We start from the raw sequence: 9,767 nt of genomic DNA on the forward strand, positions 1-9,767 counted from the left end.
GGCTTGAGAGGCACTGAGGCTGCTGTGACCTCACAAGCACAGCCAGCAGTCATGAGACTGCCACTGGCAGAGGAGGCACTGAGGCTTCTCTGACCTCACAAGCACAGCCAGCAGCCATAAGCCTGCCACTGGCCTAGGAGGCATTCAGGCTGCTGTGATCTCAGAAGCACAGCCAGCAGCCATGAGCATTGCACTGGCAGAGGAGGCACTGAGGCTGCTGTGACGTCACAAGCATAGCCAGCAGCCAGGAGCCTGATTTTGGCCTGGGAATTACTGAGGCTGCTGTGACCTCACAAGCAGAGACACCAGGGGACGCTGGACACTAAGCTATGAGGCACTGAGGATGCTGTGACCTCACAAGCAGAGCCAGCAGCCATGAGCCTGATACTGGCCTGAGAGGCACTGAGTCTGCTGTGACCTCACAAGCAGAGCCAGCAGGGGGAGCTGGACACTAAAGTATGAGGCACTGAGTCTGCTGTGACCTCACAAGCACAGCCAGTAGGGGGTGATGGACACTAACCTAGGAGGCACTGAGGCTGCTGTGACCTCACAAGCACAGCCAGCAGCCATGAGCCTGCCACTGGCAGAGGAGGCACTGAGGCTTCTGTGACCTCACAAGCACAGCCAGCAGCCATGAGACTGCCACTGGCCTCAGAGGCACTGAGGCTGCTGTGACGTCACAAGCACAACCAGCAGCCATGAGCCTGCCACTGGCCTAGGAGGCAATCAGGCTGCTGTGACGTCACAAGCACAGCCAGCAGCCATGAGCATGGCTCTATCCACAGAGACACTGAGTCTGCTGTGACCTCACAAGCACAGCCAGCAGCCATGAGCCTGACACTGGCAGAGGAGCCACTGAGGCTGCTGTGACCTCACAACACAGCCAGCAGGGGGCACTGGAGATAACCTAGCAGGCACTGAGTCTGCTGTGACCTCACAAGCACAGCCAGTAGGGGGCGATGGACACTAACCTAGGAGGCACTGAGTCTGCTGTGACCTCACAAGCACAGCCAGCAGCCATGAGACTGCCACTGGCCTCAGAGGCACTGAGGCTTCTGTGACGTCACAAGCACAGCCAGCAGCCATGAGACTGCCACTGGCCTCAGAGGCACTGAGTCTGCTGTGACCTCACAAGCACAGCCAGCAGCCATGAGCCTGCCACTGGCAGAGGAGGCACTCAGGCTGCTGTGACCTCAGAAGCACAGCCAGCAGCCAGGAGCCTGATACTGGCCTGAGAGGCACTGAGGCTTCTGTGACCTCACAAGCACAGCCAGCAGCCATGAGCCTGCCACGGGCCTAGGAGGCACTCAGGCTGCTGTGACCTCACAAGCACAGCCAGCAGCCAGGAGCCTGATATTGGCCTGGGAGGCACTGAGTCTGCTGTGACCTCACAAGCAGAGCCAGCAGGGGACGCTGGACACTAAACTATGCGGCCCTGAGTCTGCTGTGACCTCACAATCCCAGCCAGCAGCCATGAGCCTGCCACTGGCATAGGAGGCATTCAGGCTTGTGTGACCTCACAAGCACAGCCAGCAGCCATGACCCTGATACTGGTCTTGGAGGCATTCAGGCTGCTGTGATCTCAGAAGCACAGCCAGCAGCCATGAGCATGGCACTGGCAGAGGAGGCACTGAGGCTGCTGTGACCTCACAAGCAGAGCCAGCAGGGGGCGCTGCACACTAACTATTGAGGCACTGAGTCTGCTGTGACCTCACAAGCACAGCCATCAGGGGACGCTGGACACTGAACTATGAGGCACTGAGGCTGCTGTGACCTCACAAGCACAGCCAGCAGCCATGAGCCTGCCACTGGCAGAGGAGTCACTGAGGCTCGTGTGACCTCACAAGCACAGCCAGCAGGGGGCGCTGCACACTAACTTTTGAGGCACTGAGGCTGCTGTGACCTCACAAGCAGAGCCAGCAGGGGACGCTGGACCCTAACTTTTGAGGCACTGAGACTTCTGTGAGCTCACAATCATAGCCAGCAGCCATGAGCCTGCCACAGGCCTAGGAGGCATTCAGGCTGCTGTGACCTCACAAGCACAGCCAGCAGCCATGAGCCTGACACTGGCAGAGGAGCCACTGAGGCTGCTGTGACCTCACAACACAGCCAGCAGGGGGCACTGGAGATAACCTAGCAGGCACTGAGTCTGCTGTGACCTCACAAGCACAGCCAGTAGGGGGCGATGGACACTAACCTAGGAGGCACTGAGTCTGCTGTGACCTCACAAGCACAGCCAGCAGCCATGAGACTGCCACTGGCCTCAGAGGCACTGAGGCTTCTGTGACGTCACAAGCACAGCCAGCAGCCATGAGACTGCCACTGGCCTCAGAGGCACTGAGTCTGCTGTGACCTCACAAGCACAGCCAGCAGCCATGAGCCTGCCACTGGCAGAGGAGGCACTCAGGCTGCTGTGACCTCAGAAGCACAGCCAGCAGCCAGGAGCCTGATACTGGCCTGAGAGGCACTGAGGCTTCTGTGACCTCACAAGCACAGCCAGCAGCCATGAGCCTGCCACGGGCCTAGGAGGCACTCAGGCTGCTGTGACCTCACAAGCATAGCCAGCAGCCAGGAGCCTGATATTGGCCTGGGAGGCACTGAGTCTGCTGTGACCTCACAAGCAGAGCCAGCAGGGGACGCTGGACACTAAACTATGCGGCCCTGAGTCTGCTGTGACCTCACAATCCCAGCCAGCAGCCATGAGCCTGCCACTGGCATAGGAGGCATTCAGGCTTGTGTGACCTCACAAGCACAGCCAGCAGCCATGACCCTGATACTGGTCTTGGAGGCATTCAGGCTGCTGTGATCTCAGAAGCACAGCCAGCAGCCATGAGCATGGCACTGGCAGAGGAGGCACTGAGGCTGCTGTGACCTCACAAGCACAGCCAGCAGGGGGCGCTGGACACTAACTATTGAGGCACTGAGTCTGCTGTGACCTCACAAGCACAGCCAGCAGGGGACGCTGGACACTGAACTATGAGGCACTGAGGCTGCTGTGACCTCACAAGCACAGCCAGCAGCCATGAGCCTGCCACTGGCAGAGGAGTCACTGAGGCTCGTGTGACCTCACAAGCACAGCCAGCAGGGGGCGCTGCACACTAACTTTTGAGGCACTGAGTCTGCTGTGACCTCACAAGCAGAGCCAGCAGGGGACGCTGGACCCTAACTTTTGAGGCACTGAGGCTTCTGTGAGCTCACAATCATAGCCAGCAGCCATGAGCCTGCCACAGGCCTAGGAGGCATTCAGGCTGCTGTGACCTCACAAGCACAGCCAGCAGCCATGAGCCTGATATTGGCCTGAGAGGCACTGAGGCTGCTGTGACCTCACAAGCACAGCCAGCAGCCATGAGCATGGCACTGGCAGAGGAGGCACTGAGGCTGCTGTGACGTCACAAGCACAGCCAGCAGCCATGAGCCTGATACTGGCAGAGGAGCCACTGAGGCTGCTGTGACCTCACAACACAGCCAGCAGGGGGCACTGGAGATAACCTAGCAGGCACTGAGTCTGCTGTGACCTCACAAGCACAGCCAGCAGCCATGACCCTGATACTGGTCTTGGAGGCATTCAGGCTGCTGTGACCTCACAAGCACAGGCAGCAGCCATGAGCATGATACTGGCTTGAGAGGCGCTGAGTCTGCTGTGACCTCACAAGCAGAGCCAGCAGGGGGAGCTGGACACTAAAGTATGAGGCACTGAGTCTGCTGTGACCTCACAAGCACAGCCAGTAGGGGGTGATGGACACTAACCTAGGAGGCACTGAGGCTGCTGTGACCTCACAATCACAGCCAGCAGCCATGAGCCTGCCACTGGCAGAGGAGGCACTGAGGCTTCTGTGACCTCACAAGCACAGCCAGCAGCCATGAGACTGCCACTGGCCTCAGAGGCACTGAGGCTGCTGTGACCTCACAAGCACAACCAGCAGCCATGAGCCTGCCACTGGCCTAGGAGGCAATCAGGCTGCTGTGACGTCACAAGCACAGCCAGCAGCCATGAGCCTGATACTGGCCTGAGAGGCACTGAGTCTGCTGTGACCTCAAAAGCACAGCCAGCAGCCATGAGCATGGCACTATCCACAGAGACACTGAGTCTGCTGTGACCTCACAAGCACAGCCAGCAGCCATGAGCCTGACACTGGCAGAGGAGGCACTCAGGCTGCTGTGACCTCACAACACAGCCAGCAGGGGGCACTGGAGATAACCTAGCAGGCACTGAGTCTGCTGTGACCTCACAAGCACAGCCAGCAGCCATGACCCTGATACTGGTCTTGGAGGCATTCAGGCTGCTGTGACCTCACAAGCACAGCCAGCAGCCATGAGCATGATACTGGCTTGAGAGGCACTGAGGCTGCTGTGACCTCACAAGCACAGCCAGCAGCCATGAGACTGCCACTGGCAGAGGAGGCACTGAGGCTTCTGTGACCTCACAATCACAGCCAGCAGCCATAAGCCTGCCACTGGCCTAGGAGGCATTCAGGCTGCTGTGATCTCAGAAGCACAGCCAGCAGCCATGAGCATGGCACTGGCAGAGGAGGCACTGAGGCTGCTGTGACCTCACAAGCACAGCCAGCAGCCATGAGCCTGATGCTGGGGTATGAGGCACTGAGGCTGCTGTGACCTCACAAGCACAGCCAGCAGGGGACGCTGGACACTAACTATTGAGGCACTGAGTCTGCTGTGATCTCACAAGCAGAGGCAGCAGGGGACGCTGGACACTAAACTATTGAGGCACTGAGTCTGCTGTGACCTCACAAGCACAGCCAGTAGGGGGCGATGGACACTCACCTAGGAGGCACTGAGGCTGCTGTGACCTCACAAGCACAGCCAGTAGGGGGCGATGGACACTCACCTAGGAGGCTCTGAGTCTGCTGTGACCTCACAAGCACAGCCAGTAGGGGGCGATGGACCCTCACCTAGGAGGCACTGAGGCTGCTGTGACCTCCCAAGCACAGCCAGCAGCCATGAGACTGCCACTGGCCTCAGAGGCACTGAGGCTGCTGTGACGTCACAAGCATAGCCAGCAGCCAGGAGCCTGATTTTGGCCTGGGAATTACTGAGGCTGCTGTGACCTCACAAGCAGAGACACCAGGGGACGCTGGACACTAAGCAATGAGGCACTGAGGCTGCTGTGACCTCACAATCACAGCCAGCAGCCATGAGCCTGCCACTGGCATAGGAGGCATTCAGGCTGCCGTGACCTCAGAAGCACAGCCAGCAGCCATGACCCTGACACTGGTCTAGGAGGCATTTAGGCTGCTGTGACCTCACAAGCACAGCCAGCAGCCATGAGCCTGATGCTGGCCTGTGAGGCACTGAGTTTGCTGTGTCCTCACAAGCAGAGCCAGCAGGGGGCGCTGGACACTAAACTATGAGGCACTGAGTCTGCTGTGACCTCACAAGCACAGCCAGTATGGGGTGATGGACATTAACCTAGGAGGCACTGAGGCTGCTGTGACCTCCCAAGCACAGCCAGCAGCCATGAGACTGCCACTGGCCTCAGAGGCACTGAGGCTGCTGTGACGTCACAAGCATAGCCAGCAGCCAGGAGCCTGATTTTGGCCTGGGAATCACTGAGGCTGCTGTGACCTCACAAGCAGAGACACCAGGGGACGCTGGACACTAAGCAATGAGGCACTGAGGCTGCTGTGACCTCACAAGCACAGCCAGCAGCCATGAGCCTGCCACTGGCAGAGGAGGCATTCAGGCTGCTGTGACCTCAGAAGCACAGCCAGCAGCCATGAGCATGGCACTGGCCTGAGAGGCACTGAGGCTGCTGTGATGTCACAAGCACAGCCAGCAGCCATGAGCCTGATGCTGGCCTGTGAGGCACTGAGTCTGCTGTGACCTCACAAGCAGAGCCAGCAGGGGGCGCTGGACACTAAACTATGAGGCACTGAGTCTGCTGTGACCTCACAAGCACAGCCAGTAGGGGGTGATGGACATTAACCTAGGAGGCACTGAGGCTGCTGTGACCTCACAAGCACAGCCAGCAGCCATGAGACTGCCACTGACCTCAGAGGCACTGAGGCTGCTGTGACCTCACAAGCACAGCCAGCAGCCATGACCCTGACACTGGTCTAGGAGGCATTCAGGCTGCTGTGACCTCACAAGCACAGCCAGCAGCCATGAGCCTGATACTGGCCTGGAAGGCGCTGAGTCTGCTGTGACCTCACAAGCAGAGCCAGCAGGGGGCGCTGGACACTAACTATTGAGGCACTGAGTCTGCTGTGATCGCACAAGCAGAGGCAGCAGGGGACGCTGGACACTAAAGTATGAGGCACTGAGTCTGCTGTGACCTCACAAGCACAGCCAGCAGCCATGAGCCTGCCACTGGCAGAGGAGGCACTGAGGCTTCTGTGACCTCACAAGCATAGCCAGCAGCCATGAGACTGCCACTGGCCTCAGAGGCACTGAGGCTGCTGTGACCTCACAAGCACAACCAGCAGCCATGAGCCTGCCACTGGCCTAGGAGGCAATCAGGCTGCTGTGACGTCACAAGCACAGCCAGCAGCCATGAGCCTGATACTGGCCTGAGAGGCACTGAGTCTGCTGTGACCTCAAAAGCACAGCCAGCAGCCATGAGCATGGCACTATCCACAGAGACACTGAGTCTGCTGTGACCTCACAAGCACAGCCAGCAGCCATGAGCCTGACACTGGCAGAGGAGCCACTGAGGCTGCTGTGACCTCACAACACAGCCAGCAGGGGGCACTGGAGATAACCTAGCAGGCACTGAGTCTGCTGTGACCTCACAAGCACAGCCAGCAGCCATGACCCTGATACTGGTCTTGGAGGCATTCAGGCTGCTGTTACCTCACAAGCACAGCCAGCAGCCATGAGCATGATACTGGCTTGAGAGGCACTGAGGCTGCTGTGACCTCACAAGCACAGCCAGCAGTCATGAGACTGCCACTGGCAGAGGAGGCACTGAGGCTTCTCTGACCTCACAAGCACAGCCAGCAGCCATAAGCCTGCCACTGGCCTAGGAGGCATTCAGGCTGCTGTGATCTCAGAAGCACAGCCAGCAGCCATGAGCATGGCACTGGCAGAGGAGGCACTGAGGCTGCTGTGACGTCACAAGCATAGCCAGCAGCCAGGAGCCTGATTTTGGCCTGGGAATTACTGAGGCTGCTGTGACCTCACAAGCAGAGACACCAGGGGACGCTGGACACTAAGCTATGAGGCACTGAGGATGCTGTGACCTCACAAGCAGAGCCAGCAGCCATGAGCCTGATACTGGCCTGAGAGGCACTGAGTCTGCTGTGACCTCACAAGCAGAGCCAGCAGGGGGAGCTGGACACTAAAGTATGAGGCACTGAGTCTGCTGTGACCTCACAAGCACAGCCAGTAGGGGGTGATGGACACTAACCTAGGAGGCACTGAGGCTGCTGTGACCTCACAAGCACAGCCAGCAGCCATGAGCCTGCCACTGGCAGAGGAGGCACTGAGGCTTCTGTGACCTCACAAGCACAGCCAGCAGCCATGAGACTGCCACTGGCCTCAGAGGCACTGAGGCTGCTGTGACGTCACAAGCACAACCAGCAGCCATGAGCCTGCCACTGGCCTAGGAGGCAATCAGGCTGCTGTGACGTCACAAGCACAGCCAGCAGCCATGAGCATGGCACTATCCACAGAGACACTGAGTCTGCTGTGACCTCACAAGCACAGCCAGCAGCCATGAGCCTGACACTGGCAGAGGAGCCACTGAGGCTGCTGTGACCTCACAACACAGCCAGCAGGGGGCACTGGAGATAACCTAGCAGGCACTGAGTCTGCTGTGACCTCACAAGCACAGCCAGTAGGGGGCGATGGACACTAACCTAGGAGGCACTGAGTCTGCTGTGACCTCACAAGCACAGCCAGCAGCCATGAGACTGCCACTGGCCTCAGAGGCACTGAGGCTTCTGTGACGTCACAAGCACAGCCAGCAGCCATGAGACTGCCACTGGCCTCAGAGGCACTGAGTCTGCTGTGACCTCACAAGCACAGCCAGCAGCCATGAGCCTGCCACTGGCAGAGGAGGCACTCAGGCTGCTGTGACCTCAGAAGCACAGCCAGCAGCCAGGAGCCTGATACTGGCCTGAGAGGCACTGAGGCTTCTGTGACCTCACAAGCACAGCCAGCAGCCATGAGCCTGCCACGGGCCTAGGAGGCACTCAGGCTGCTGTGACCTCACAAGCACAGCCAGCAGCCAGGAGCCTGATATTGGCCTGGGAGGCACTGAGTCTGCTGTGACCTCACAAGCAGAGCCAGCAGGGGACGCTGGACACTAAACTATGCGGCCCTGAGTCTGCTGTGACCTCACAATCCCAGCCAGCAGCCATGAGCCTGCCACTGGCATAGGAGGCATTCAGGCTTGTGTGACCTCACAAGCACAGCCAGCAGCCATGACCCTGATACTGGTCTTGGAGGCATTCAGGCTGCTGTGATCTCAGAAGCACAGCCAGCAGCCATGAGCATGGCACTGGCAGAGGAGGCACTGAGGCTGCTGTGACCTCACAAGCACAGCCAGCAGGGGGCGCTGCACACTAACTATTGAGGCACTGAGTCTGCTGTGACCTCACAAGCACAGCCAGCAGGGGACGCTGGACACTGAACTATGAGGCACTGAGGCTGCTGTGACCTCACAAGCACAGCCAGCAGCCATGAGCCTGCCACTGGCAGAGGAGTCACTGAGGCTCGTGTGACCTCACAAGCACAGCCAGCAGGGGGCGCTGCACACTAACTTTTGAGGCACTGAGGCTGCTGTGACCTCACAAGCAGAGCCAGCAGGGGACGCTGGACCCTAACTTTTGAGGCACTGAGACTTCTGTGAGCTCACAATCATAGCCAGCAGCCATGAGCCTGCCACAGGCCTAGGAGGCATTCAGGCTGCTGTGACCTCACAAGCACAGCCAGCAGCCATGAGCCTGATATTGGCCTGAGAGGCACTGAGGCTGCTGTGACCTCACAAGCACAGCCAGCAGCCATGAGCATGGCACTGGCAGAGGAGGCACTGAGGCTGCTGTGACCTCACAATCACAGCCAGCACCCATGAGCCTGCCACTGGCAGAGGAGGCACTGAGTCTGCTGTGACCTCACAACACAGCCAGCAGGGGGCACTGGAGATAACCTAGCAGGCACTGAGTCTGCTGTGACCTCACAAGCACAGCCAGCAGCCATGACCCTGATACTGGTCTTGGAGGCATTCAGGCTGCTGTGACCTCACAAGCACAGCCAGCAGCCATGAGCATGATACTGGCTTGAGAGGCGCTGAGTCTGCTGTGACCTCACAAGCAGAGCCAGCAGGGGGAGCTGGACACTAAAGTATGAGGCACTGAGTCTGCTGTGACCTCACAAGCACAGCCAGTAGGGGGTGATGGACACTAACCTAGGAGGCACTGAGGCTGCTGTGACCTCACAATCACAGCCAGCAGCCATGAGCCTGCCACTGGCAGAGGAGGCACTGAGGCTTCTGTGACCTCACAAGCACAGCCAGCAGCCATGAGACTGCCACTGGCCTCAGAGGCACTGAGGCTGCTGTGACGTCACAAGCACAACCAGCAGCCATGAGCCTGCCACTGGCCTAGGAGGCAATCAGGCTGCTGTGACGTCACAAGCACAGCCAGCAGCCATGAGCCTGATACTGGCCTGAGAGGCACTGAGTCTGCTGTGACCTCAAAAGCACAGCCAGCAGCCATGAGCATGGCACTATCCACAGAGACACTGAGTCTGCTGTGACCTCACAAGCACAGCCAGCAGCCATGAGCCTGACACTGGCAGAGGAGCCA

The sequence above is a fragment of the Dromaius novaehollandiae genome, unplaced genomic scaffold (genome assembly GCF_036370855.1).
Source record: "Dromaius novaehollandiae isolate bDroNov1 unplaced genomic scaffold, bDroNov1.hap1 HAP1_SCAFFOLD_27, whole genome shotgun sequence".
Classification (NCBI taxonomy): Eukaryota; Metazoa; Chordata; class Aves; order Casuariiformes; family Dromaiidae; genus Dromaius; species Dromaius novaehollandiae.